Source organism: Cucurbita pepo, unplaced genomic scaffold (assembly GCF_002806865.2).
Source record: "Cucurbita pepo subsp. pepo cultivar mu-cu-16 unplaced genomic scaffold, ASM280686v2 Cp4.1_scaffold000324, whole genome shotgun sequence".
Lineage (NCBI taxonomy): Eukaryota > Viridiplantae > Streptophyta > Magnoliopsida > Cucurbitales > Cucurbitaceae > Cucurbita > Cucurbita pepo.
In genome coordinates, this window is record NW_019646569.1 from 18,478 (window position 1) to 31,237 (window position 12,760).

Here is a 12,760-nt window from a genome sequence, read left to right on the forward strand (position 1 = left end):
TGTTTTTACTCCAGCGAGAAATCATATTTTGGACGAAATTTGGAAGCAAATATCTTAGGCTACAATCCGATGAGAAGGTATAAAATCAATCCCTAGCTCTTCCTTGTAACACCTTCTTTAAGTTTTATGAAGGAATCGAGGGGACAAACAGTGTGATAGGAGTTGGGGAGGGCGAGTTTACGACGGCGGCGCGAACGGTCGCACGCGCCTTCTCCCCGAATGGAGGAAGAAGACGATGACGTGGGCGATTCAGTTGAACTGGCCTTGTCAACCCAAAACTCAACCTTCCCTCGGTTTTTCTCAATTTTAACCCCCTTCCAGATGGATTCTCATGAAAAACTCTATGGTTCCAGAAAGTAGATATAATAAGGAGTCTGTGAAAGGAAAGTTGAGGTAAATCGAGTACCGGAAGCTCAAGAACAGAGGTCCTGAATGTCGACAACGAGGTTAGTAGCCACCTTGGATTTTTTGTTAAGAAATACTTGAAGGAATCGCTTGAATTTTCGTATGAACACCAAGTACGAACTAGGATTAGATGAAAGAAAAACTCAAAGAACCGCGAGTTAAGACCTTAAACCTATCAAATTGCTCGATAATTAGGTAACATTAGAATAACCCACTAGATGAACTCCGTTGCCTATAAAAGTTTAATTCTGAGCATATTATAGCATTTTGAGGTTCTAAATGAAGTTTAGTAGTCAGTATGGATTTCTAGTTTGCTTACGACAAACTTTACGACAATATATAAAAGGGTATTAATGACTATTCAACACTTATATCATTTTCCATAACTTAATATTCCAATTTCACTTTTTATATTTGTACTTCTTTTTCTATAGTAGTATGGTTGAGTATCCTTTGCTTTTCTTCGTCGGAGATATGCTTCTCCAACCCATCCTTGAGTACTCCTGTGAAACCAAAAGTTACAATTTGAGCAATAGCGTGGTCAAACTTACCTCGAAGCCTATAGGCGCTTGCTCCCATCAACATTTTGTTGATTACATTTACGACTAGATGACTGGATAGACCATCTATATTCCACTTATGTATGCATGTTCCTTCATAGGTGGATTGAGTCATTTGAGTTTTTTCTTCGAACGGAACATCGGGGAAAGAGGGCTTAGGATACCAATGTTTCTTCATTGAAAAATATGAAAGGGAATTAAGTACTCCTTAAGGTTTGTCATGATCGTGTCAAGATCACAAAGCCGCACATTTGAAAAAGTATGACTTTGACACGATGCACTGGTCGGAGTTGGGCTAGACTCTCTCCACGGTAGACGCGTTTTAAAACCATGATGTTAACAACGATAAATAAAAAGTCAAAACAAACAATATGTGTTAGCAGCGGGCACGAGGCTTTACAAAAAATGAAAATAAATGACAGCTATGGGATTTGAATCCATGCCCTTTTGAACCAGAGTCAAAGTCTAGCACCTTAGATAACTCGGCCAAACTATCCAGACGAATGTGTTTGGACAAATCAAGATGGTCGAGCTATCTCGAGACATGAGATTACAATACGATCCATGGGTTGTGTTGTTGGGAACCGAGATGACGATGAGATGTAACAATGTTGTGTCGCACATGATTGAACATGCACGCATAGGCGTGTGTGGTCAAACAAGTTTTAATTCCACATTATGGATGTTTGAATGCTGAAGAAAAACTCTGCCTAAGGTATAATAAAGCCATGAAGTCGAGTGAAAAATGTGAATGGAGATTGAGTACTCCTTTAGAATTATCGTGAGTGTGACAAGATTACGAGACACTGGTCGGAGTTGGGTTAGAATCTCTTCATAATAGACGAGTTTTAAAACCACGAGGTTAATAGTGATACATAAAAAGTCAAAACAAGTAGGGCTTGAGGCTTTACAAAAAATGAAAATAAATGATAGCTAGGGGATTTAAACCCATGCCCTTTTAAACTAGAGCCCAAATGGAATGAAAGCATAAGCGAAAGGGATGAAAATGTCATTTTTCCAATTATCAAGGATCTTACTAGATTTTTAATTCAGAAGGGATTTCAAGATGTTCAAGACGGAAAAATGACCAACAAGAGATAAGAATTTTTAGGAAAATTATGGATTTTTCAATAAAATAATAATAAAATATTCGAAAAGTGGAAAATTACCAAAATACCCTTGAAGTTAAGGATAATTACTGATTTGCCATTCTGCTAAAAAATCAGAACCTTCACAGTGCCTTCTATAAAAAATCCTTCGAATGTCGACTCTCAGCCGTTAGATCTCCTCCAAACTTGTATATATTCTCGAAAACTCACGGATCGTCACATCCAACGGCTAAGATTCAAAACCAAGGTTGGTGAGGCTCTAATCAGAGTAGATATTTCCGACGAATTTTCTAGAAAATCCAACCGACAATTCACAATGATCCTGGAGCTCCCAATGTTGGTTTAAGTTTCCCATATAAATTCTGTAGTTGGGGCAATTGTTTGGAACAATAATCGAGCAAGGTCGAGCACTTAGCTGTTGGCAATAAGTGTTTAGATTTTTGGTCTCCTACTCTCAGGTTTCTTCCAAATTCGAGAGCAATTCTCCACCATTTCCTTTCAAGCTGGTTCCTATAGCTTCTAAACAACATTACCCACAAGTTCTATGAAGGAATAGAGTCCTGAAAGTGCCTAGAAACCATTTCCCCAATCCAATCGACCATTAAAAAGCTTCAAGGAAAACTCAAAATTTCAATCCAAGGATATACAAGTATTCTTCGAGCAAGGACGACCCAATCGGTTTTTGCACCTCCAAGGAATGTTTCCATAGAAGACCGCAAAGAGAAATAATCTCAGGAACGTTCCCTATTGAAGAAAATCCGTTTCGGGCTCAAATTGGAGGTAAGTGTCGAATTCCTATCTACGGCCACTTTTCCTTCAAATTAAGGATTTCTTTAGCTTCAAAAAAAGAAGATGAGTAACTTTGATGAAGGAATAAAGAGCTGAAACGTCAAAGAACAAGATATCCAAGAGATTGTAAATCGGAGGCGTCGGGTAACTTGCAGACCGAGAGTGATTTCTCAAAATTAAGGTCCTACACTAAAAGTCATTCCTCCAAACTAATTCCTTTAGCTTAAGGGAACAATAAGGAAGAGGTTTCGTGAAGAAATCGAGCCTAAAAAACCCCTAGAATCGGCTACCCAATAAGAAATCCTCTGTTTTTACTCCGGTGAGAAATTATATTTTGGACGAACTTTGGAAGCAAATATCTTAGGCTACAATCCGATGAAAAGGTATAAAATCAATCCCTAACTCTTCCTTGTAACACTTTCTTTAAGTTTTATGAAGGAATCGAGGGGACAAACAGTATGATAGGAGCTGGGGAGGGCGAGTTTCAGACGGGGGCGCGAACGGTCGCACGCATCTTCTCCCCGTCTGGAGGAAGAAGACGATGACGTGGCCGGTTCAGTTGAATTGGCCATGTCAACCCAAAACTCAACCTTCCCTCAGTATTTCTCAATTTTAACCCCCTTCCAGATGGATTCTCTTGAAAAACTCTATGGTTCTAGAAAGTAGACACAATAAGGAGTCTGTGAAAGGAAAGTTGAGGTAAATCGGGTACCGGAAGCTCAAGAACAGAGGCCTTGGAACGTAAGAAGCCTTGGATGTAGGTTTTCAGACTATGTCGCTTGGAACGCATGAAGCCTTGGGCATAGGTTAAGCAGACTGTATTATAGGGCAAGCCCTTGATGCAGTTTTAAGACTACATCGCTTGGAACATAAGAAGCCTTGGATGTAGATGTTTAGACTATGTCGCTTGGAATGCATGAAACCTTGGGAATAGGTTAAGATGAGTTTTATTTATCCTAGTTACAAATTTTTTGTGTGGATCTCACTAATGTATTTTATGAATTTTTATTCACATTTAGGTTACATTTATGGTAACAACAAGGAAAAAAAAAAGAGTTAGCGATCTCGTGGGAGCAACCACCCTCGCATCAGAAATCTCGCGATAGACATAAATGCATTTTATGACTTTTTATTTCCTTAATGCATTTTCAGTGAGCGCCAAAGATCTAGTAGAAGTAGATAACAGGTCAGAGAGACAAAAGCAATAGACTTTTGGATCCAGGTTCAACACGGGTGGCCCAACAAGCACTAAATCACTCCCCAGCAGCCCACGATCTGAAAAGGACACTCTCCGAGAAATGCATGTGTGACCTGACAAACTAGTCATGTTCTTCTCATGTGCAGCGTGTCACGGTCCTGCATTCTTGACCGTGCGGCGTCGTGATCTATACACGCTCACGACTAGCCTTAAGGGGAATTAAGCCCCATATATATTTTTTGCCCCGGCTTTGTGGCTTCGTCGGACCTTAGGCGAGGTTTGTCTTCGCCAATCGAACATCTCTTGTGCGGAATCCAAGCTTGTTCAACCACACACGCTGCCTGTGCGTGTATGTTCAATCGTCTGCGACACATCCGACTTGCCTCAACGCTAGGCCAACTCATTCGGCTCGACCTTGCCTCTATTCGGGCCAAGGTCTCACAATACAACGTCGCATCTCATCTTGCCATCTTGATCCCCATCGACGGGGTCCATATGTCTTGATGCCATCCCGAGTCTCGGGATGTCGTCGGCCATCATAAATCGTTTGGTCGTGCCATCGAGAATGGGCCCGTGTGTCGTTCATCTCATCGGGGCTTCCCGAACATCCATCCATCCGGGTTCTATCGAGGCATAGGCCCTCCCGTGCCCATGCCGAGTCATTTACGGATACCGTACCGGATAGCGGGTGCATGTAGCAACCTCCAACACGCGGGCTAGGGCGCAATACCGGCACACTCGTGCCGTCCGGTACTGTCCTTCAAAAACCCATTTCAAAGGAAGTCGCCCGAGACACTCGTCTCGGCACGCTCGCCCACACTGTGACACACGTATGTGCCACAGGGTAGCTCACTTAGGCCACAGGGCCCAGGGGTGGTGGAGAGCTAACACCATGGTACCCCCTATAGTACATTTTGAGCCATTTTCATTCTACCAGGAGTAGACATGATTTTCGTGAGGTGTCATACGGTGTCGTGCATTGTCCGTCCAATGTCCGATCGACACCAAACTTGGCGAGCATTCATATTTCATATGGACGGACTTAACTCCCGAACCGCATGATCCAAATTCCTTCTGAAACCCCGACTTTGAGGTTAAGGCCCGGGGCCCTACCTGGCCCTTCAACAAGCCTATCTTGTCCTTCATGTCTATATTGATGTCTCTGTTATGCTTGTGTCTCAACATGTCTTTAATACCCACTTTGCGTGGTGGTGTGTTGGATGATGCATCGTCCTCCTCGATCGCATCATGGCATTCTTCTACGTTGGCCCGCATATGGCCGGATGGGCGTCTCTTGAGGGACGCCCCTTTCCTTGTCATGGCATGAGGGTCACAACCTACTCGGTTGTGACATTCTCCCCCACTTAACTTAGTCATCGTCCTCGATGACTTACTTGGGTCACAATCATATTGCAGATTGTGACACAGCGCACACGCTTCCCACGTCAGTCGCAACTCACACGACTTCGGGCGCGTTCGCCCCACCTATTACAAAATTCTCCCCCACTCAATCNATGTCAACTCCATCATCATTTATTTTCTAGTTTTCGATATATATGTTTATTATCATTTTCATAGTGGCTAATTATAGTCATAAAAGTATGAATGATACAACTCTTAAAATTACTAGTTGAAGGTGAAGGGTTTCATGTTGAGGCTATATATAGCCACTTATGTTGTCTTCTAGACTTGAAAAAGGTAGTAAAAAGATCATTTATGCCTTCTTTTAACTAAGTAATAAGTTTTTTTTGTAATGCTATGTAGTTTAGGTTGTATGTTTAGTATAATCTAAGCTTGACATGATCAATCTTGCCTGCGGAGTGATTCAAATCTCAAACAAGTATTTTTTTCTCTAAGATATTCAATCAACAAAGTAATTCATTATCATGAAGCATGATTTAACTTCGGTTTGACGACGAAGACGCCTCGTGGAGGGACACTGAAAGTAGGACAATCAAACCAAAAAAGATAGGTGAGTGATGTGTGGTTTGCTGCCACTTTTATGTGTTGTAGGATAAGTAGTGTCCCTTATTTTTGCTGACTATGTTATTTCACATGTAGTATGATGATATCAAAGCTAGGCTTCAATCGTGGGACCTGTGAGTTATGGGCCCACCACGCTTTTACTGATATTAATCATTTTGATCTCTAGCTTTCATCATAGATGTTTAGTTCACTTATGGCAAACTTTGAGACAGTATATAAAAAGGTATTAACGGCCCTTCAACCCTTATATCATTCTCCATGACTTGAGACATTCTAACTTTACTTTTGATATCTGTACTACTTTTTCTATATTTGTACTACTTTTTATTTTATAGTAGTATGATTGGGTGTCCTTTGCTTTTCTTTGTCCCGAGATAGCTTTCATCTAGGCTTTCCGTTATGATGTTCGATGATTTGAGTAGACTGTGAGTCTTTCCTGATTGGGGGGCTCTCATCTACAATGAGATGCAACGTGTTGTGTCGCACATGATTGAACATGCACGCATAGGCGGCGTGTGTGGTCAAATAAGTTTGAATTCCACATAAGTGATGTTTGAATTTCGAAGGAAAATCCTGCCTAAGGTCCAACAAAGCCACAAAGCCGGGTGAAAAGTGTGAATGGGGAATGAGTACGCCTTAAGGTTTTCTGTGAGTGTGTCAAGATTAGACTCCCCATAGTAGACGCGTTTTGAAACCATTTGGTTAACAATACATAAAATGTCGAAACAGACAATATGTGCTAGTAGCAGACTTGAGGTTTTAAAATAAATAAAAATAAATGACAGTTATAGGATTAAAAACCAATCCCTTTTTAAAGGAGAGACTAAATCTAGCACCTTGGACCAATAAGCCAAACTATCCCAACAATTGTGTTTGGACTAACTAAGATAGTCAGCTATCTCCAGACATGAGATTGCATCATGATGCATGGGTCGTGTTGTTGGGAACTGAGATGACCATGAGTTGCAACGTTGTTGTGTTGCAAATGATTGAACATGCACGCATAGGCGGCGTGTGCGGTCAAATAAGTTTTAATTCCACATTTTTCATGTTTGAAACCCGTAGGCAAACCCTGCCTAAGGTCCAACAAAGCCACAAAGCCACAAAGCTAGATGAAAAATATGAAAGGGAATTAAGTACTCCTTAAGGTTTGTCATGATCGTGTCAAGATCACAAAGCCGCACATTTGGAAAATTATGACTTTGACATGATGCACTGGTCGGAGTTGGGCTAGACTCTCTCCACGGTAGATGCATTTTAAAACCATGATGTTAACAACGATAAATAAAAAGTCAAAACAAACAATATGTGTTAGCACGAGGCTTTACAAAAAATGAAAATAAATGACAGCTGTGGGATTTGAATCCATGCCATTTTGAACTAGAGTCGAAGTCTAGCACCTTAGACAACTCAGCCAAACTGTCCTGACGAATGTGTTTGGACAAATCAAGATTGTTGAGCTATCTTGAGACATGAGAATACAATACGATGCATGGGTTGTGCTGTTGGGAACCGAGATGACGATGAGATGTAACAATGTTGTGTCGCACATGATTGAACATGCACGCATAGACGGCGTGTGTGGTCAAACAAGTTTTAATTCCACATTATGGATGTTTGAATGCGGAAGAAAAACTCTGCCTAAGGTATAACAAAGCCATAAAGTCGAGTGAAAAATGTGAATAGAGATTGAGTACTCCTTTAGATTTGTCGTGAGCGTGACAAGATCACGAGACACTGGTCGGAGTTGGGTTAGAATCTCTTCATAATCGACGAGTTTTAAAACCACGAGATTAATAGTGATACATAAAAAGTCAAAACAAGTAGGGCTTGAGGCTTTACAAAAAAAATGAAAATAAATAAAAAGTCAAAACAAGTAGGGCTTGAGGCTTTACAAAAAATGAAAATAAATGATAGCTAGGGGATTTAAACCCATGCCCTTTTAAACTAGAGCCCAAATCTTAAACCACTCAACTAAAGATGTGCCTTGACAAACCAAGATAGTCAAGCTATCTCTAGACATGAGATTGCAATACGATGCATGGGTCACGAGATGCAATGATGTTGTGTCGCACATGATTGAACATGCATGCATTGGGTGTGGTCAAATAACTTTTAGTTCCACATTATTGATTTTTCAAACCCGAAGGCAAACCCTACCTAAGGTACAACAAATGGTGAAAAATTCGCTCACGAGACTGCACATTTGAAAAAATATGATCATGACAGCTGTGGGATTTAAACCCACGTCCTTTCGGACCAGAGCCTAAATCTGACGCCTTAGACCACTCGGCCAAACTGTCCCAACGAATGTGTCCAGAAAAACCAAGATGATCGAATATCTCAAGACATGAGATTGCATTACGATACATGGATCGTGTTGTTAGGAACCGAGATAACGATGAGATGCAACATTGTTGTGTCGCACATGATAGAACATGCACACATAGGCGGCGTGTGTGGTCAAACAAGTTTTGATTCCACATAAGTGATGTTTGAACGTTGATGGCAAACCTTGCCTATGGTATCACAAAGCCACAAAGCGGAGGTGAAAAATGTGAATGGAGATTGTGTACCCCATAAGGTTTTTGGCGAGCGTGTCAAGATCACGAAGCCGCACATTTGAAGAAGTATGACCATTACACGATGCACTGGTCGGAATAGGACTAGACTCTCTCTATAGTAGACGCATTTTAAAATCATGAGGTTTTTAGAATATGTGCTAGCAGCCGGCTTGAAGGTTTACAAAAAATGAAAATAAATGACAGCTGACCACGCCCCTTGAAACCAAAGCCTAAATCTGACACCTTAGACCACTTGGCCAAACTGTCCCGAGGGATGTGTCTGCACAACCAAGATGGTCAAGCTATCTCGATAAGCTATCCCGAGACTTGAGATTGCATCACGGTGCATGGGACGTGTTGTGAGGAACCGAGATGATGATGAGATGCAACGTTGTTGTGTCGTACACAATTGAACGAAACAAGTTTTGATTCCACATAAGTGATGTTTGAATGTCGAAGGTAAACCTTGCCTAAGGTCCAGCCACAGCCACAGCCACAGCCACAGCCACAGCCACAGCAACAGTATGACCGTTAAACGATGCACTGGTCAAAGTAGGGCAAAACTATCAACATAGTTATATAGTTGATGGGAATGTTATTTATTGTTGGTATCAAAGCCAAGCTTCGATCCTGGGACCTGTGGGTTATGGGTCCACCACGCTTCTACTACGCCACTCTGATTAGTTAATTAATATCATTTTGATCCATAACAGATGCTCTTAAAACTGTGAGACTCACAACGATACGTAACAGGCCAAAGTAGACAATATTTGCTGGCGGTCGACTTGGCTATTACATAACCTAAATCACCATAAGTGAATTCATTCCAAAGAATCTTATGCTTACACTCTTCATTGAGAGCGGTAGTTTTCCTTCGAGAAATATACTTTGGAAGTTCTTCAATGAAGCGCATCATCCATAATATAAAGGGTATTATCATATCTTGTCATAACCTTAGTTACATTTATATCTTTGTACCATCAGAAGTAGCTAACTTTTCGCATCTTATAATCATAAGAATTTTCTCAAACATTCAGTATGGATTTCTAGTTCGCCTACGACAAACTTTAAGACAATATATAAAAGGGTATTAATGGTTATTCAACACTTATATCATTCTCGATAACTTGAGATATTCCAATTTAACTTTTTATATTTGTACTTCTTTTTCTATAGTAGTATGGTTGAGTATCCTTTGCTTTTCTTCGTCGGAGATATGCTTCTCCAACCCATCCTTGAGTACTCCTGTGAATCCAAAAGTTACAATTTGAGCAATAGCGTGGTCAAACTTACCTCGAAGCCTATAGGCGCTAGCTCCCATCAACATTTTGTTGATTACATTTATGACTAGATGACCGGATAGACCATCTATATTTCACTTATGTATGCATGTTCATAGGTGGATTGAGTCATTTGAGTTTTTTCTTCGCACCGAACATCTGGGAAAGAGGGCTTAGGATACCAATTTTTCTTCATCTAGTTTTTTGGACTTTGTCCTCTAATTTAACAATTTTGTTGATGAGGTCTAGTTTTTTGGGCATCTTTTCTTCTTTGGAGAAATCATTTTTAAAATTTTTGAGGTCATTCTCATATGGTTCATTATGACACTAAAAGTTTAATTACTTAAGGTTCTATCAAAATTGAAAGATTGTTTAGCTTTTCTTCAATCAGAGCAAGTGCCTCTTGTGTTGAGCGGAGAGATTACTTTGTCTAAAATAGCTAGTATGAACAAAAGAACTTTCCTCAACTTTTGGGAATCTCACGCCATTAATATTTGCAATAGATTTTTTTTTATTTCTTTTGTTGTCGTTTTTCCTTGATTTTTTCTTCAATCTTCTTAACTTGTCTTGCAATGGTTGAGAGAATCTTGTTTGAGAAGTTATTTTGATGTTGGATATTTAGGATATCCTTCGAGGTTGTAATGCATTTTTCAGGAATTCTTTATTAGTGGACAATTCATTTGTAATAATATCAATCTAGTTGAAGATAGATGTAGTATCCAATTCGGTTTGAGTTGGAGATCTGGGATTGCCCTCATAATCGACTAAAACTACTTCTTTGTTGTAATCAACCGGCTCTATTTGCATAGACTTTGACATGTTGATTTTTTATGGAGATCTCGAGATTCATGAGGTACTAGATCTCGAGCTTAAGAATCTTTACCTTTGGAAAGAAAATTTAATTTTCATTGAATTTTACTTTTACGCTTTCCATCATCATGTTCGATGACTTGAGCAAACTGTGGGTCTTTCCTGATTGGAAGGCTCACATATTTAAGGATCCAGGTAGAATTCTTAGTAATCTGATCCCATGAAAGGGTTTTGGAAACAGGTTGACGATTTCTCCAGATTTACCTCTATGAGCATAGTAAATCTTTTTGGAGAAGATCTAAGAGTTGTGGGGGAGACATTTGAATGCTTCTGATGAGATGTTAAGGTTCTCTATGTGAACATCAAACATGAGGGCAGAAAGGATATGACGATCCTTTAACGAAAAGTAAATAGTTTTGATATGTCTTTCGACAAATGGTCATTTACAAGATCTGCCACAAAGGAAAAACACTGAATTTCTCAACTCAATGTCTAGGCTACTAGCAGTTTTAGCCCAGACATCTTCGGTAGGTGATTTTTAAAAGATTCTTCAAGAGTCCGCCTCAATCGGTTTAGCGTCTTCTCCTTCCATCATTGAAGAAGAACACACAATATATGACCTTAATGATCGTTCTTAGATTCACATCCTCAAGGTTTGTAACAACAAACGCCACCGACCACAATTGTCATTTGAAAATGATGATTCCTTCGACACTGTGAGTCATTTGAAAATTTTATATTCCATCATCAAGTTTTTGGCATGATTATTAGATTATGACATGTTTAACAAGATTTGCGTGAGGATTGTGATATGGTTGCAATGGCACATTACCCCTGTCCTATAAAATGTGGCCCTTATTTGCATATTTTTTCAAGCGAGGATTTATGCGTGAGCTAATGATTGATCTTAATCTTAAAATAGATAAAATTTTCTATGGTTGATAAAAGAAACAAGAAAGTAAGAGATGGCATAGGTGTGCCAATATTGCTCCCCAACCCATGTGTCGAAGGTTGGATCATGCACCCGCTATCAAGAAAGTATGTTGTAAATGGTTTAGCATGTACACGGGAGAGTCTGATGCTCAAGAGAATCCAGATGGATGAATGTTTGAAATGTCCTAATGAGATGATCGACACATGGGTGAGTTCCCAACATATGGTTTGAGCAAACTAAGATGGTCATGCATCATATCATGATGCATGGATCATGTTGTTGAGAACTGATATGACAATGAGAAGCAACGTTGTTGTGTTGCGCACGATTGAACATGCATGCGCAGGCGACGTGTGTGGTCAAACAAAATTGAATTCCACAAAAGTGATGTTTGGTTGTCGAAGGCAAGCAATGCCTAAAGCTAGACTTGTAGCTCAAGGTTATTGTCAGGAGGAAGGTATAGACTATGAAGAAACTTTTGCACCCGTTGCTAGATTATAAGGTATTAGAATGTTACATGAATTTGCTTCTTACAAAAATTTTATATTATATCAAATGAATGTGAAAAGTGCATTCTTAAATGGTTATATCATGGAGGAAGTTTATGTAAAACAACCTCCTGGATTTGAAAATTTTGACTTTCCACGTCATGTCTATAAGTTGAAAAAGGCTCTTTAGGGCTTAAAACAAGCTCCAAGAGCTTGGTACGATAGACTTAGTAATTTTCTTATTGAGAATGATTTCAAAATGGGTAAGCTCGACACTACTCTCTTTATTAAAATTAAAGAAAATGATATGTTATTAGTGCAAATATATGTGGATGATATTATATTTGGTTCTACTAACCCTTCTTTATGTGAAGAATTTTCCAAATGGATGTATAATGAGTTTGAGATGAGTACAATGGGAGAGCTCAGTTTCTTTCTTGGACTTCAAATCAAACAACTGAAAGATGGTATCTTCTTAAATCAAGAGAAGTACATCAAAGATTTACTCAAAAGGTTAATTGATATTCGGATGATAACAAACCTACCTTATAAACATGTTAAAATCTAAATATTCAAATATACATTGTTAGGTTATGGAGCCTGATGCTTTTTTATAGCTTGGTCAACGGTTATATCC

General features: G+C 39.6%; 1 non-coding gene across 1 annotated transcript; it reads right to left on the reverse strand.

The window, feature by feature from the left end:
* Window positions 1–8,270: 8,270 nt before the first annotated feature.
* TRNAL-UAG lies at window positions 8,271–8,350 on the reverse strand. The gene has a single exon. It is a non-coding gene; the product is annotated as a tRNA-Leu (tRNA).
* Between the last annotated feature and the right edge of the window lie 4,410 nt (window positions 8,351–12,760).